Source organism: Camellia sinensis, chromosome 5, assembly GCF_055761805.1.
Source record: "Camellia sinensis isolate YWXY chromosome 5, ASM5576180v1, whole genome shotgun sequence".
Taxonomy (NCBI): Eukaryota; Viridiplantae; Streptophyta; class Magnoliopsida; order Ericales; family Theaceae; genus Camellia; species Camellia sinensis.
In genome coordinates, this window is record NC_138965.1 from 55,326,657 (window position 1) to 55,341,044 (window position 14,388).

At 37.9% G+C, this 14,388-nt stretch overlaps 1 long non-coding RNA gene across 1 annotated transcript; it reads left to right on the top strand.

The window, feature by feature from the left end:
• The first annotated feature begins 10,114 nt into the window (after positions 1-10,114).
• Positions 10,115-12,811, top strand: LOC114264053 (uncharacterized). The gene is made up of 3 exons (XR_014329512.1): positions 10,115-11,197; positions 12,121-12,187; positions 12,483-12,811. It is a non-coding gene; the product is annotated as an uncharacterized LOC114264053 (long non-coding RNA).
• The last annotated feature ends 1,577 nt before the right edge of the window (positions 12,812-14,388 follow it).

Below are 14,388 nucleotides of genomic sequence, written 5' to 3' on the forward strand. Positions count from 1 at the left end.
AGGGCTCCGGCGGTAGTGAACACAACTACCGCGCGAATAAACCAGTAACTTCCCACAGACGGCGCCAACTGATGATGTATCGATTCCCGGGTGGATGGGTCGGACCGGCCCAGGTTCTCCAGACTCCGGCTCAGGAAGGCTGGCTCCGTCAGATGACCTGCAAGCAAGTTCAGGGTTGTTGGGTAATTTTGAGAGAGTTTGGGCCTTTGCGTAATTTTACAAAAGTTAGGGTTTTGAAAAAGGCGGTTTTGGCGGTTGATTTGAAAGGTTTTGAAACGGGTGAAAATTACGCAAAGGCCCAAACTCTCTCAAAATTACCCAACAACCCCCCAATATATAGAAATGCCAAAATTTAAAGACAAAACTCATAGAGAGGAGTAGGATATCCCTACCTCAAAAGATGACTCCCAACCAAGAAGGTGAAGAAGACGAAAATGCTCCAACCCACGAATTTCTCGGATCAAAAGATAGCCCTCGACGATCAACAACTTTTTTGTAAAGGCCAAAGGTGAGGAAATCACTCCTACTAGATCAATACCTAGAGAGAAGTCAAGGTTTTAGAGAGAGGAGCTCTCAAAATGGGTTTTAGAAAAAGTAGGAGAGAGAAAGGAAAGTAAAAAGTGATTTAAAACCACTCAGCAGATAACTCATATACGCATGACCCGCTCGAGCGGAGAACACAACGCTCGAGCGCCAAGAACAAAAATCTGGACACGCTCGAGCGCAATAAGGCCCGCTCGAGCGCCAAGACACAAGAATAGAGCACTTCCGCTCGAGCACGAAAACCAATCCGCTCAAGCGTAGATTTCTCCTTCCCAGAACTGATACCCAGAAAGTACTACCCGCTCGAGCGCCAGCAAGCCCGCTCGAGTGCTACCACTCGAGCGTAAACAAACCTGCTCGAGCGTGAAAATCATATCTGCAGAAGTTTGCAGGAACACGAAATACTAGAGGTGTGCAATCCCCGCTCGAGCGCAAGAACACCCGCTCGAGCGGGTCGCCTAAAAACTGGACAACAAGGAATTGAAACCAAGGCCTAACCAACCTGTAACGACCCTGCTCAAAACATCCTAAAACTCAATCAAGTGGAATTAAAGGATGGCAACAAGATAGATACCACTACCAACTTCACAGAACCGAGTCCGGAATACAACAGAACAGTAAAGGGACAACCGGGATCGCTATATATTTGTATATATATGATATATGAGTTGAACTCAGCACTTTTGGGCCCAAAAATATCTGAAGGAGAGGGAGAGACATGAAGGAGAGAGAGAACTCAAAGAGAAGAAGGGAGAAAGTGTAGGAATGAAGAGGAAATCCAAGATTTAGCTTGAATTCACCATGATTATGCAAGAACAAGTGGCATTAAAGGCTTCAGGTAAGATTTCCCCTCTCAATACTTGAAGATCATAAGCTAAAGAGTGAGTTTCATGGGTTATATATGATTATATGTATGTGTTTTGTTTCATCAAGCAAGAAGATGTTGAATCTTTGTACATAGCATGAATTTATGTTCACAACTTGATTTCTTGTAGGAGTTTTATGGTTCTTAAAGAGGGTAAAGAGGATTTCACCATGTAAGTGAGCTTGGAACTCCCAACCATGTATACTTCATGATTTTGTGTTTTGAATCTCAACCTTGTTCTTGTAAATGGGAAATTGAGTATTGTTTTGGAGTTATGATTTTTGATGGAAGCTAAGGATTTGAAATTTAATATGTGTTAAAGAGTTTTGGGCTTTGATTTACATGAAATTGAAGTTTAATTTTGAAAATGAGGGGTTCCAAGTCAAGAAGCCATTTTTAGAATGATTTTTACCCAGTCCCGCACGTGCCCTGGGATTTCCCGGACGTGCGGCCAATACTGTCCCCCAAATAGTTACATTCTGAAATAAAAGTAGGTGCTCTTGCACGTGCCCTGGATTTCCCGCACGTGCGGATCTGGTCCCGCAAGTGCGGCACTTCCCTGTTTCAGCTCAAGTTCAAATAAGCATATCTCTCTCATCCGAACTCTGTTTTAAGTGATTCGTGACCCTAAATTCAAGCCCCGAAAGTCTAGTTTCTAATGGTGGTGATCTCACTACCAAATTCAAACTACAGAAATTGATATTCCCGAATTAGTGGGGGTTGTTCACTTTCTGTCCAACCGTTTCATGCCATTTTCTCTCCTAACCCAGTTTACTTTCATTTCTTCCTATTTTCCTTGATATGAATTATGACCCATTGAAGACCTATGAGTTTAGAACCAACATAACTAATTGGTTAAAGAGCAAAGTAAGGGATCGGTTATATTCATATATTGCGCTATGTGCATTGTGTTTGCAGGTCAAGAAGAGGACATCGTCCCACTGCTACCAGGAGCCCATCACTATGCGTAATAGTATAGTAAAGTTATGTTTTTCATTATCTCTCTTAATTTATGTATGACATGATTCTCCAAATGTTAGATTTTATCCAAATGCACAAGTTTCCAAGAAGAAATGCGAAATGAATTATGAACAAGAAAGGTGAATTATTTATAATATGATATGGTGGGCCGAAGGCCGCTGTGTTTATCTGCTCCGCTTATGCTATGGGATGATATGAATTGTTCGGTCTTGAAGACCTAATCATTTTCTTACGGAACAAAGTGTTGTATGGAGCTAAGTGCTACAGTGTGAGTCAACTCTAGGGTCTCTACGAGACACCTCTTGAGTCCATACATACATGAATTGGGCCCAAGGAGAGGTGGAGACATGTTGATGTTCCATCGAATCCATGATCAGATATAATGATACGTTTGGACCGAAGGTCGTTTTGATATATGATTGGGCCTGAGGCCGTTTTGTTAGACATGGACCCGTGGTCGTTTAGAGCATATGATATGAATAGAAAGGTTTTGACATCGCTATAAGCCTCATGCTATGATGTGTTATTTTATATGCATGAATGGCTATCCTATTTGAAATGTGCTTCTAACCTTCTGTATAAGTGGGTGTACCATGTATTAGGTAAAATATTTTGTAATAATTTAATTATATATTTCATTCGAAAATGTATGGATTATGATACGATAAATGTTTGTTTTGAAAAGATTTATGATATGTTCCTAAATTGTGAAATATGTTTTCCTAATGTTAAGGACGCCATTCATTAACCTCTTTACTTCAATATTACTCACGGGGCGTTAGCTCACCCCTTTATTTTATATATATATATATGTTGGCGAGCCATCAGAGACCACACTCGAGTTGTATTGAGGTCCGTCTCTTTGTCAAGCCACTCGGGTTATGCCTCTGTGTCGAGGCTTTAACTTTGCATTGGAGAATTATGTATTTTATTGAGTCTTATGTATTTGTGTGTGAGATCTATATAAGGTCTGTGATTATATGTATATATGGAAAGTGTATTTAAATGCTTGAATTAATCTAAGTCTTCATGTATGCACAAGCTCAATGGGCATTATCTTTATGTTGACATTTGTTTCCGCTTAAGGCCCCATATTTGAATAAATATTCATGAAATTTTGTTTTGAGGCCGATGTACAGGCCGGTCATGGACCAAACTTTTAGGGGCAGGTTTGGGTTGTGACACTGTTTCGACGGGTTTAGAGATCCCATGGTACATATCCAACTTTTTTTGGACATCCTGAAACCGATCGGTCTGACTAAGCCTCAAAAACTCTCTGTATGGAAGAACCTTGTCAGGTATAGCAGCCACTTGGTACGCAAAGTTGGAGGATAAAGTGAAGTAGAACTGGGAAGAGTTGGCTGAGGCATTTGTCAATCAGTATTCTTACAATACCCAAATTGAAATGACCACCCAAGAGCTAGAAGCAACCCACCAGAATCTTAAAGAACCTTTTGTGGAATTTGTTGCAAAGTAGAGAGCAAATGAAGCACAAATGACAGATCGACCTTCTGAGAGGGACCAAGTGCGGATAGTGGTGTAGAACCTTGAGCCAGATATGTCACAAAAGTTAATAGTCGCTCCATTGTGTAGTACATGTTATTTTGATTGTTGTTCTAACCTTAACATAATAACTGGAAACTTAATAGGTGGTATTGGGTTTTGATCACTAAGGTAAATTTTATGAGATAATGACATGTTGATTTCAAGTATTGATTGATTGAATGTGTTCCCTATTCGGTGGGTTAAGTATTGCGCAAGTGTGCTTTCAAATCTTAACGTGGCATGAGAGGTATTCTGGCAGATTAACGGAATTAGGAGGTATAAAGGTGGCAGTGAGGGTCTTACACAAGAAGAGTATCCCTAGAAGCCTGTTCCCTTGGGAGAAACTGTGATCACTACAACAAAAAAGGTCTTTGGTAACGAAAACGCATGATGAAAAAAAAAAATTTGTCTCCAAATGTACATGTACATGTTCTAGAGATAAAAGTAAGATTTCGTCTCCAATTGTAGTCTTTTTAGAGAGAGAAACCAAATTTCATCACCAAATGCTTAAAATCAATAAAACAATAGGTGACGAAAATTTTATTCATCTCTATATTTTATTTTTCATCGCAAAAAAATATTCCCGCCTTTGGAAAATTTTGAGGAATATTTGGGCGCCATTGTGGAGACGAAAAGTTTGGTCACACAAAATTTTCCTCGAGGAAATAATTTCGTCTCCTATAGTTTTATTATGCAAAACGACGTCGTTTCATGCTATGAGTGAGAAACCCACTTTGTTTGCCCAAATCAGTTCCTATTTTGCAAAGCCTTCTTTGGGTTAGACATGAGTACCTGTTTAAATAGATTTGTCTACCACCATTGCCATCACTCCAACACCACCACCATTCTAGACCCGACTTTCTTCGTGCGCCCCTCTTTCAGAGAGGTGAGAATTGGTCTTACTACAGTTAGGACTCCTGTCACGATTCTGAATCTAATCTCACAAAGTGCAATGTGAAACTGATAAACACCAAAGAGTCCAATCCGGCAAATCATTTTGGAAAATCAGATTTTGAATCAAATAATGCCAAAACTGAACTGCTTTGCCAGGTTACAGAGTCGCCACCTAAATATTTTATTTTTGAGAAATTTAGGAAACCCTGACTCGTGCCAAAGGCCACATGTCCGTCGTCACCAAAGTTGCCTCAACTCGAGAACTTGGGTACGAGAGGGGAAGGTCCTGAAATGAGCACCCCCGCTCGCCCGATCAAAGGATCGGCCTCTATTAAGCATGATAGGTTGTTTTATAAACCATGTGTTTTTGTTCTGATTATTAGCTAACTTTACAATGTGATGCACACAGCATACAAGTATAGACTCAATCACGAGAATTGGAACAAAACAACTCATGTTTGTTTTCGAAAATGGTTTGAAAGTGCTACTCGCAAGTAGGCTAAAGCGCGGATTTGCCACCATTAAAAAACATGATTTTACTACTTCGCAAAGTGGGTTTAAAACTCACAATCATCGAGTTGTTCCAATTCAGGCAATCAAGCCTTCACCCACAGGCATTCATGCCGTTAAGCAAATAAGAAAATAGCCTCATGGCAAGCATGCTATCATGGCAACACTCACACTCATGCAAGTATGCTAAAGCGTAAAACTTATAGTGTACTCCGAGCCAAAACAAAAGCTAGTTAGAAAACAATGCATGATCCTCACTATACAAAATGCCTAATGCAACACATGCAAAATGCAACTAAATAGGCTCGGCTATCTAAGATGGAATATGAATGCAACAATTTGATACACGTATTCAAATAAGAATTGAAATACGATGCAGTTTGAATGATGCGCCGAGCCCGGTGCATGCAAAACAAATGAATGAATGCAAACATGCAAAGCATAAGGTATGCTAATCAAAACGTGCCCTAAACTAACCATCGAAAGCGGTTAAGTAAAAGGGAGAAAGACGTGGGATTGGAAGATATGCACACACACACGCACGCTTATTACAACATTATGCCCTCTCGAAGGAGGGTCCGAATGAATAAGCTAAGCTACACTAAGCTAAGCTAAGCTAACTAATCTAATTAAACTAATTAGACTAATTATTACAAAACAAATCAAATGAATAACTAGCAAACTAATTACTAATTATTACAACACTTAACTAATTAGCACACTAATTAATTAAATTACAAAACCAACTAAGCATGCAAAACATGTAAACTAAGCTGCCTCAGCTCTGCCTTGAGTAATGAAGAATGCATGTTCTCGGTTGCTGCCCCGAAATGTCTTCCGGTTTGCTCTTGAGAGGCTCTGTTTGCAGGGTGTCTCCAAGAACTTTTTGCTCTGCCTTACCAATTCCATGCTGAGGAATGCACCAGTGGCCTGCCGGCCATGGGAAACTGCTGCCGGCCACCTGCTGGCCAAGGGTGTGTACTGCTGGCCAAGGATGAAGCAGTGTCGGCCACTAGTGAGGCACTGTCGGCCACTGGTGTGCTGCACTACCATTCTGCAACAAAGCTCAAACCAGAGAAAAATGGAGGGTCTCCCAAGGGTATGTATGTACTGTGCCACTCCTTATCATCTCAAAACATCAAAGGAGAGGCACCATTGGATCCAAAATCATTAATCAACCACTTTCAATGCATGATGGCCAAAGATCCAACTTGTACACATTTAATAAATGCACACAAACAAGATTCTAGGACCACTACCTTATCATGGGTGATCAAAGGCAATGGAGACAAAGGAGATTGGCTCATTTCACCACTTTGAGTATGAAATGGACCAATCCACCTTGTGTTCAATATAACGTCTGATTGAACACAATGCAATGCAACACAACAATGCTTATCTTAGCATGTTTTACTTGATTCAATTCTTGTTTACACATTTTAAGTTACCAAACCATTCATTAATTGATTTGTCCAAATGTGAAAGTCCTCTAATGGGAGAGAGGTCAATCAAAAGATGACTGAAGACATGAGAGAAACTATGCCTTTGACTAGGAGGAACCCCAAAAGAGAGTTAAAGCCATTTAAGCACAAGCCTCAATCCCAAGCTTAAACACAACTTTAAGACTAACCAACCCTCAAAACAAATAGAAAAATGAAGAAATGAGGGAGGTGGCAGAATTTCAGTGCTGATATGGCATGAATCACAAAACTCTAACATGCAAACAACTCATGTACAACATATTAGGAGACTTAAGCATCAAAACTAGTGAAGAGCTTTACACTAGGTCCATGCAATATCAAACTCAAATGGCTAAACTAGCTCTGGACAGAGCTTAAAGATGCCAAAACAGTGGCTAAAATGAGCTGAGAGGGTAGCATGAAAAGCAAGAAAAACATGCTCATGTATTGGCCCACAAACAAGGCATAAAACACAACTCTCAAAAGAGATGAAAGAGTGAAATATGTGAGAGTGTGATAGAGTTATAAGCACTGAAATCACATGCTAAATGATGCCAAAACATGCAAACATCACAAGCAAAGCATGCTAAGGGCCTCAAAACACAAAGCTAGTGAAGCTAACTACACTATAGCTATGCAAAGCAAGTCTCAAAGGATCTAGACCATTCAAAACAGAGTTTAATCATATCAAAGCAAGGCCAAAAACATCCTAGAGTGGAGCCAACACATGCTAGAACAATAGGTTAAAACATCAAGTATGTTAAGCTAGTAAGCATAATTACACCACAAGTGTAAGAAGCAAGCAAGAAGTGACTCAACCAGCCAAAAACAGAGTTATAACATGTTGAAATAAGGCCAAAAACATGCTTGAACTAAGCCACTAAAAGGTAGAAACACATGCTCATATGTTAGGCCATCAACACATGCAAACAAAACACAAGGAGGGGAGGCCACCTCCTCCTATTTTGGACCTCAAAACCAAGTTTCTACCACTGAAATTCCTCTGGAATTCAGTGGTTAAAGGGCCAAAAGAGAATTGTTTTAAAGGCTTTAAAAGATGGCACAAAGCTTAGCAAATAAGCCTCAAAAGAGGGGGGAACACCCCTAGCCCCAAAAGGGCCTCAAACTACCATTTTTAACACTTAAAAATAGAGGTTTTTGTAGTCGACAACTAGGCCAAAAATAGCATGCAGCAGCAATGTATAAAAATAAGTTTAAAAGGGGAAACTCCTCACCCTTGAAGCATAGCAGCAAATCAGGAACAAAGACAAGCCAAAACCAAGCTAAAACCTTCTTCTAAGACTCAAAAAAGATCTCAAGCAACCTTCACACCAAGATGATCAAGTTTGATCAAGAACACACAAGCAAAAGTGTAGAGAATTCAAGCTTCAAGGCAATATATTTAGAGAGAGAGAATTCTAGAAAGAGAGAGAGAAAAATTTGCTCACAAATTTTTGTAACCCCCTCCATGCAAGAGGGAGGCCTCTATATATAGAGGATGCAAAATCCTCTTGAAGAGATCCAGCCATCCACGTGGGTGCAGATGGTCCATCCTGCAAACAGCTGGCTCAAAAATATCCGAAAAATATCTGTTGAAACATTGGTGGCCGGCTGGCCATCAGTGATGGCCGGCAGTGGCTTATTGATGGCCGACAGGCCACATCAATGGCCGACGGTCCCATTTCATGGCCGGCAGTGCACCAAGAGGAGCATTCTGGAGGGACTGAAGCATGGTCCAAAAATGGGGCAGAAAGGATACAGGGTTTGGAAAGCTCAAACCTATGACGTTTCACCGCGAAATTCGAGTACTTGACGAGCCGCCAAACTTGTCACTGGATGTACCTGCAAGAACATCCAAATCTTGAGGACGGTAAAAAATGGGGTGTCTACAACCATCTTTGCCACCACAAATCCATTACTATCGCCGCTACTGCTGCCACCACTCCACCACCACCTCTTCTCCACTTCTATCGCCACAACCGCCACTACTACACAACCACTTTCGTTACTACTTCACTACCATTGTCACCTCACCACTACTATCACTACTGTCACTACTACCACCACCAATCTTCCACCACCGTCATCACCACTCTACCACTGCCACCACTAACTCTCTTCCACCACCACTACCACCACTGCCACCGCTGCCACTTTACCACCACAATCATCACCTTTACACCACCACCGCTACTACTTCACCACCACCATTACCATCACTACCGCTACTCCACCACTGCCACCCTCGCCACTGCAACACCACCATTACCACCATCACCTCTCTACTACTTCTATCACCACCACCACAACCATTGCCCCACCATTGCCATTACTACCGCTGACGCTACCATTTTTCTTTTACCACCACTGCCTTACTTTACCACTACCGTTGTCGCTACTCCATTTCCAGCGCCGCCGCTCCACTGCCACCACCACTAGCACTCCACCACCACCGAACCCATTTAAATCCCTTTATTAAATAGGTGATTTTGAATCGATTTCGTTTGGTTTTGATTTTCGAAAACTATTTTTCAAGCCTCAATCCTTATTTTTGTAAATTTTAGTGAACTTTTTAAATATTTTAATCATTTTTAATTGATTAAAATATTGAAAATTTTCACTAAAAATAAAAAAATACTAATTAAAAACTCAAAAAATAATTTTCAAAAATTGAAACAAATTTTTAATACAAAACCTATTTTGACTCGTTCAAACTTGATCGTTTGCCACATTTGCAAAATAAAAAAAAAAACTAACAAATTATTCCAAAAATTCCCCCTCCCCATTTTCTTCATCTTCCCTTTCTCACAGTCGCTCATCTATCTCTCTGTCTCTCAGTCGCGCTCATCTCTCTCTCAACAGCGTAGGGCAGCAATGACGGTGGCATGCAATGGCGTCCAATAGCGGCAGCATCTCTCTCAGTCGCTCATTTCTCTCTCAACGATGTCTCTCTCTTTCTCTCACGCACGCTCACTCAGTCTCTTTCTCTCTTGCGATCTCCGTCAACGTTACCACGATGGTTTTTCGGCGTAGTGAGTTTCCCTGTCTCGTTCTCTCATTCTCTTTTTCTCTCTCGTTCTCTCTTGTTTTGTATGTGTTTACAAAATTCTCGAGAAACAACAGTGCTGTCCATTTGGGCTTGTTTAGTAGATTTTTTTGAATCCTTTTTAGTTCCTTTAGATACACCAGATTCCATAAATTTAGCCTCTTCTCACTCTTTCAAGAATCAACCCAAGTCCCACACCTTTTAGCGGTTTCAGAATTGAAAATTTCTGCAGAGAAAGAGAAGAACTTTCGTTTTTGAACCCTCTCTGTTGCATCAAAAGTTCTTCCCCAACTTGGTACTCCACTTTTCTTCTACTATTTCAACTCATTTTGCTTGGTGCCTATTGGGTTATGTTGATTCTTGGTTCAGGGCTAGTTTGTTGCTATTTTCACTTTTTTTTTTTTTTTTGCCAATAACTTTAATGGGTTTTATTTGGTTTTAAGTCCGTAGGTAAGAAGTAGTGAAATCAATACAATAACTAGTATTTTTGTTGAGAATTTGCAATTGTGTGCATTTTGTAAGTGGTTTTTGCACACCCACCATGTGTTTGTGTGTTTGTTTGAAAGAGATAAAAAGTTGCAGTAAACTAGAATTTGGATGTGAAAATATCATTATCAAGTTGATTTTTTTATGACTGAACTACAAATAAACTAAGCACTTTAGATCATTAAATTAGACCAATAATAGATTTTATGAGACTTGTGAACAAAAAAGAATCTTTCCTCTTTCTCATATTTTCATTGTGGATAAAACACTAGTTTCACACCATATTGAGTTAGACACCTTACTTCTAATTAAATAGGCACACGATTAATTCAAGGGCCATGCTAATGACATCAAGATTGATTAGTTTTTTTTTTTTTTTTTGATATCTTTTTTGCTTATTTTAATTACGGGTCAATGTAGACTATTCACACTTTTGGTTCACGAGCATGATCTTGCCTCTGAAATTCAAAACAAATAATTATGAAGAAATCAACATTAATTTTTTAGAGCATGACCTGAAGTTGTTTAAATAATTATCACCAAGTTTAAATATTATAGTGTCATATTGGTTATTTGTGTTGTGCGACTCATGCTAGATTTGAAGCTGGTTTTATGGTGTGGGGTCTTTGCAAATCTTGTTTGTGAATTATAATTAATTGTATTATTTTATACTTGTTGGTCTTAATCAAACTTTTGGTATGTCTTATTTATTATTGTGGCCTAAGTTTCCAAATTCATGTATTGATTTGTTGGGGACATACATGCCTAACTATAATTGGTGGGTGGTGTTGATCTGGAGTTTTGGTGCAATGAGGAGCCAAAGATTAGCTCATTCAACAGTAATTTTGATCTACCCCATAAACAGCTGTAAGTACTCAATTGATGTTTTCAAATCTTTTTGAATAATTTACGGTTTGAAGATTAGCTCATTCAATTGATTTAGTGCTATATATCTGTCATGACTGAAAGGGACATTCTAATTTTATAGAATTTTGGTTGAGTTTATTTGAATTTTCAATAATATTATGCATGGGTGTTTCAACGAGAATAGGCCAATGTGGAAGGACCACAGAGTATTTTGTTTTGCAAGTTGAGGTTGTAGATGTCTGTTAAGCCTGACCATTACTTTCTTTCATGTTGTTAGTAAATTATGGCTTTATGTTCTCCAGGATTTTCAAGCATTGAAAATATCACGAGATGAATGACAAATATTTGATTGCTTAATGATAAAATTAGAAGCAAAATAGAATTTGAAATCTCAAGGCAGGTTTTGGGTCAATTCTATTCTATGGTGTTTGAAATCCAAGTGTTATTGTATAAATTAACTAGAAACAAAGAAAGAAATAGAAGCTCAGTGAACAAACAATGAATAGGTGTTGATTTTCTGTACTTTGTCTAGCTTTGCCCAACAGCCTCAACTTTAGTCTATTATCAAATTTTGTTAGTTTGTGTTTGTTTTCATTTCTTCATAGTTATGCTCAGTTTTTAAGAGGAATAGATGTTGATTGAAGTCAATTTGCATGTTGTTTCATTTTTTGTAATCAAATATGGTCATAGAATTTTTAAGAGGAATATGTGTTGATTGATCCAAGTATGCAGAATTTTTAGCTAGAATGATTTATATTTTTTAAACTACAATCAATGTGTCTTCAGTTTTCAGGTCATAGAATCCAAACCAACCATCAATTTGACATTCCAAACAGTGAATATTTGTGCCTAGTCAACAGGTTTAAGCTTAAAGTACTAATGTTTCTTCATCTTTTTCTTTGATTTTTATTATCCTTGTGTAGGTTTTGTTGCTAGAGCGTTGCTACTGCTGGAGGGCTAGATTTCAAGATTTAGCATAGTTAAATGGAGGTTTTATAAATTATTAGAAACACTGCAAATTGGCTTCTTCTTGCCTAATTGAATAATATTCACCTATTTCTTGAATAATCAATGGGGTTTTACCATACTAATGAACATGCTTATGTGACATATCATGCTATGCTTTTCTATTCTCCAGCTAAAAAAAAATGTATCTCGTCATCTTCTTGTCATTTCTTTTCTTTCCCCCCCCTCCCCCTTCTTCTTCTTCTTCTTCTTCTTCTTCTTCTTCTTCTCCTTCTTCTCTAATTCAAATATAATTTGAGTTTTTATCTTTCTTTTCCAGAGTATTTGAAAAGTCACTACAGTATGTCAAGCACTTTAGCTGCTACAAGAATCAAGATTCTATCAGACAAGCTCGAGAGTATCCTTTAATTATATGAAAATATTGCAACTTTATTTCAATTTTTTGAACTGTAAAAGACAAGGAGATGAGCACCTCCATTTTTTGCTTGGCATTTTCTTTATGGTATTTTAGTTTTCTCAAAGATTGGATTGGACTGCTATAATTAATATTGCTAGTATAAAGAGGCAAAAGCTTAACCATTCCTCTCCATCCTGAATATTGTAATCTTGGTTAATAAAGCTCTTACAGTCTCAGTACTTATTTACTTTCACCTGTGTGCTCTCATTCCCTACCAAATCTTCCTTGAATGATGATCTATCTCCATTTGCTTCTTTAGTTACTAGTTCCTTTGTTTTCTTTTTGCTATAGCTATTTTTTCCTTATCTTCTCTTTCACTTTTTTGCCTAATGATTCTTTTTTCTTTTTTTTTTTTGGTTATTCCTTTGTTTTCATTTTGGCTTCCATTTTTTCTATCTTAAGAGCTACAATCAGATTGTCAATCAAGTTTCAATATCCATTGAAACAGTCTTGGGCATTAATTTTTTTGCAACATTTGTAGGAGTCATATGGATATCCTCCGACAACAACACATTAATTCTGGCAAACAAATTATGTGATTCAAGATTAAGATAGTTTTTCTTCTACTGCTTGCGTATGATCTGTTATAGCTATAACTTTTGTGTAATCTTCATGTTAAATATAATTAAGTTTAGGTGAATGTTTTTCTTTGAACACTTATTAGTTATACTGTGTTTTTCTTTGAATGTTTTGGCCTCAAGTTTTGTGGATCTTGTAATCGAGTTAAGGTGACTCTTCAAAGGCCTTAGACAGGATTTGACGAGCAGGTATCTTCTACACATTGATATATATATATATACACGCATGTACACAATCACACACGTGGATGAGGTTAAAGGTGAGCCTACCGACAACCCATACTGGTCGTACGAGGTTGAGAGTGAACCTACTAAAAACTCAGACATGTTGTATTTGTTGTATGGGTTGTTGGTAGAGGTTGCGGGTGAACCTACTGAAAACCCATGTATGTTGTTTTATTTATTGTAGCATTATCAAAAACCCATATATGTTAAATGGAAATGCAACATGAAGAAAAAAGAAAAAGAAACATAACCAATTAAATATCTAATACATCTTCATAAGTCATAACAATATATGCATGGATATAGGACGGGACGCTCGGTTTGAAAACTGTGGAGACCCTAATGTTTGGTAATTACACTTGAAACACTAAGCCTCAGGTTAATTGCATTTTAGTCTCAAATTTCATAAAATTGTACAAAATGGTCCAATAAAGAATAATTATTCTGTATTTTATTTTGTATTATAATTAAATCCTAGGACACCACTTTATAATTGAAAAAACCCTAACACTTGGCTTTTATTTATTTTACCTCCTAGTTTCTAAATTAATTCATACATTTTATTTATTTATTTATTTTAGCCTAGTTGCATATTTACTAATTCTTTGAATCTTTATTATTTATTTGAGAAAATAAATAGCCATAAACATCTTTAAATAAATATTTTTATTATTTATTTTATTTTTTATTTGAGCAAATTAGTGGAAAAAAATATCTAGATATTTATAAGTTGCTTAGGCATTAAGTCAGAAGGGTAGAATGGTCCTTTCAACCCAATTCATGGCCTATAAAATTGAGAAGCATTGTCTCAACTCCTGTCTCACGTTTTTAGCAGCTCAAGGAGAAGGTAAGAGGGGGAGAGGGTGATCAAGGGAAGTACAGAAAAAAAAAAAAAAAAAAAAAGAAGAAGAAGAAAAAGAAGGAAAAGTGATTCAAGAAGGTAAGAACACCTCTTCCTCTTGTCT